Source organism: Armigeres subalbatus, unplaced genomic scaffold (genome assembly GCF_024139115.2).
Source record: "Armigeres subalbatus isolate Guangzhou_Male unplaced genomic scaffold, GZ_Asu_2 Contig1462, whole genome shotgun sequence".
Lineage (NCBI taxonomy): Eukaryota > Metazoa > Arthropoda > Insecta > Diptera > Culicidae > Armigeres > Armigeres subalbatus.
Genome location: NW_026942246.1, coordinates 26,451 through 29,629, shown reverse-complemented (window position 1 = coordinate 29,629; position 3,179 = coordinate 26,451).

The following is a 3,179-nucleotide window of genomic DNA, read 5'->3' as shown; positions in this document are numbered from 1 at the left end:
AAGGTCCTCCAGGAATTCCTCCGGAAGTAAGGGAGCGTCCACAAATTATGTAACGCTTAGAGGAGGTAGAGGGGTTTGGTCGAAGTATGACAATCCATACAAAAATTTCAGATGTTTCATACAAAAAGTATGACAGGGGAAATAGGGGGGTGGGTGGGTTTGTGTTTGAAAATGCCCAATTTTTGCGTTACATAATTAATGGATCTTCCCTAGCTCCAAAAATTCCTCCGGAAGTTACTCCAAATATTCCACCGCAAGTCGATTCAGGAATTCCTCCGGAAATTTCTCTAGAAATTTCTCCGGAAGTTCCTCTAGGAATTCCTCAGGAAATTCCCTGAGAATTCCTCCGGAAGATCCCTGCGAATTCCTCCAGAAGTTCCTCTAGGAATTCATCCCGAAGTTCCTCCTGAAGTTCCTCTAGGCATACCCCCGGAATTTCCTCTAGGATTTCCTCCGGAAATTCCTCTAGGAATTCTTCCGGAAATTCCTATAGGAATACCTCCGAAAGTCCCTCTGAGAATTCCTCCAGAAGTTCCTCTAGGAATTCCTTCGAAAGTTCCTCCAGAAGTTCCTCTAGGAATTCCTCCGGAAGTTCCTCTAGGAATTCCTCCGGAAGTCCCTCTGAGAATTCCTCCGGAAGTTCCTCTAAGAATTCCTTCGAAAGTTCCTCCAGGAATTCCTCCAGAAGTTCCTCTAGGAATTCCTCCGGAAGTTCCTCTAGGAATTTCTCCGGAAGTTCCTCCAGGAAGTCCTCCGGAAGTTCCTCTAGGAATTCCTCCGGAAGTTCCTCTGAGAATTCCTCCGGAAGTCCCTCTGAGAATTCCTCCGGAAGTTCCTCTAGGAATTCCTCCGGAAGTTCCTCTAGGAATTCCTCCGGAAGTTCCTCTAGGAATTCCTCCGGAAGTTCCTCTAGGAATTCCTCCGGAAGTTCCTCTAGGAATTCCTCCGGAAGTTCCTCTAGGAATTCCTCCGGAAGTTCCTCTAGGAATTCCTCCGGCAGTTCCTCTAGGAATTCCTCCGGAAGTTCCTCTAGGAATTCCTCCGGCAGTTCCTCTAGGAATTCCTCCGGAAGTTCCTCTAGGAATTCCTCCGGAAGTTCCTCTAGGAATTCCTCCGGAAGTTCCTCTAGGAATTCCTCCGGAAGTTCCTCTAGGAATTCCTCCGGAAGTTCCTCTAGGAATTCCTCCGGAAGTTCCTCTAGGAATTCCTCCGGAAGTTCCTCTAGGAATTCCATCGGAAGTTCCTCTAGGAATTCCTCCGGAAGTTCCTCTAGGAATTCCTCCGGAAGTTCCTCTAGGAATTCCTCCGGAAGTTCCTCTGGGAATTCCTCCGGAAGTTCCTCTAGGAATTCCTCCGGAAGTTCCTCTGGGAATTCCTCCGGAAGTTCCTCTAGGAATTCCTCCGGAAGTTCCTCTAGGAATTCCTCCGGAAGTTCCTCTAGGAATTCCTCCGGAAGTTCCTCTAGGAATTCCTCCGGAAGTTCCTCTAGGAATTCCTCCGGAAGTTCCTCTAGGAATTCCTCCGGAAGTTCCTCTAGGAATTCCTCCGGAAGTTCCTCTAGGAATTCCTCCGGAAGTTCCTCTAGGAATTCCTCCGGAAGTTCCTCTAGGAATTCCTCCGGAAGTTCCTCTAGGAATTCCTCCGGAAGTTCCTCTAGGAATTCCTCCAGAAGTTCCTCTAGGAATTCCTCCAGAAGTTCCTCTAGGAATTCCTCCGGAAGTTCCTCTAGGAATTCCTCCGGAAGTTCCTCTAGGAATTCCTCCGGAAGTTCCTCTAGGAATTCCTCCGGAAGTTCCTCTAGGAATTCCTCTGGAAGTTCCTCTAGGAATTCCTCCGGAAGTTCCTCTAGGAATTTCTCCGGAAGTTCCTCTAGGAATTCCTCAGGAAATTCCTCTTGGAATTCCTCCGAAAGTTCCTCTAGGAATTCCTCCGGAAGTTCCACTAGAAATTTCTCCGGAAGTTCCACTAGGAATTCCTCCGGAAGTTCCACTAAGAATTCCTCCGGATGTTGCACTAGGAATTCCTCCGGAAGTTCCACTAGGAATTCCTTCCTCTGGGATTCCTTCCAGAAGTTCGTCCAGGAATTCCTCTGAAAGTGCCTCCAGGAATTCGTCAGGAAGGTAATCCAGGAATTCCAGCAGCAGATCCCCCGGAAATACCTCTTCAAGTTCTTCCGGAAGTATCTCTAAGAATTTCTCTGGAAGTATCTCAAGGAGTACCTTCGGTTATTTCTTTGGGAATTCTTTCGGAAGTTCCTCCGGGTATTCCTCGGGAAATTTCTCTGATATTTCCTCTTTAAGTTGCTCCGTGATATACTCTGTAAGTTCCTCTAGGAACTCTTCTTAAAGTTTCTTCCAGGAAGTTATCTGGATACTTTCTATGAATTTTTTCGGGAAGTGTTCTCAGGAATTCCCGGAGGATCATCCGGAAGAATGCCCGAAGAAATTCCCAGAAAAGCTTCCGGAGGAATGCGCAGAGAAACTCCCGGAGGCATTCCCAGAGGTACTTCCGGAAAAATTTCCAGAAGAAATTACGGAGGAATTTCCGGAGGAATTCCCAGAGAAACTTCCAAAGAAATTCTCAGAGGAGTTTCCGAAGGAATTCCCAGAGGAATTTCCGAAGGAATTCAAGAAAGAACTTTGAATTCCTGAAAGCACTTCCAAAGGAACTCCTGAAACAACTTCCGAAGGAATTCCTGGAGAAACTTTCGAAGGAATTCCTGGAGGAACTTCCAAAAGAATTGCTGGAAGAACTTCTGAAGGAATAGCTGGTGGAATTTCTGAAGGAATTTCCAGAAGAACTTTCGAAGGAATTTCTGGAGGAACTTCCGAAGGAAGAACTTCCGAAGGTATTCCTGAAGGAACTTCTGACCTGAGCAAATTCCTGGAGGAACTTCCGAAGGAACTCTTGAAGGAATTTCCGAAGGAAATTCTGGACGAATTTCCGAAGGGATTCCTGGAGGAGCTTCCGACAGAATTGTTGAGGAAGCTTCTTAAAACATTGCTGGTGGAACTACCGGAGGAATTCCTGGAGGAACTTCTGAAGGAATTGATGGAGGAACTTCTGGAGGAATTCCAGGAGGAACTTCTGAAGAAATTTCTGAAGGAACTTCTGAAGGAACTTCTGAAGGAACTTCTGAAGGAATACCTGGAGGAACTTCTGAAGGAATTGTTGGAGAA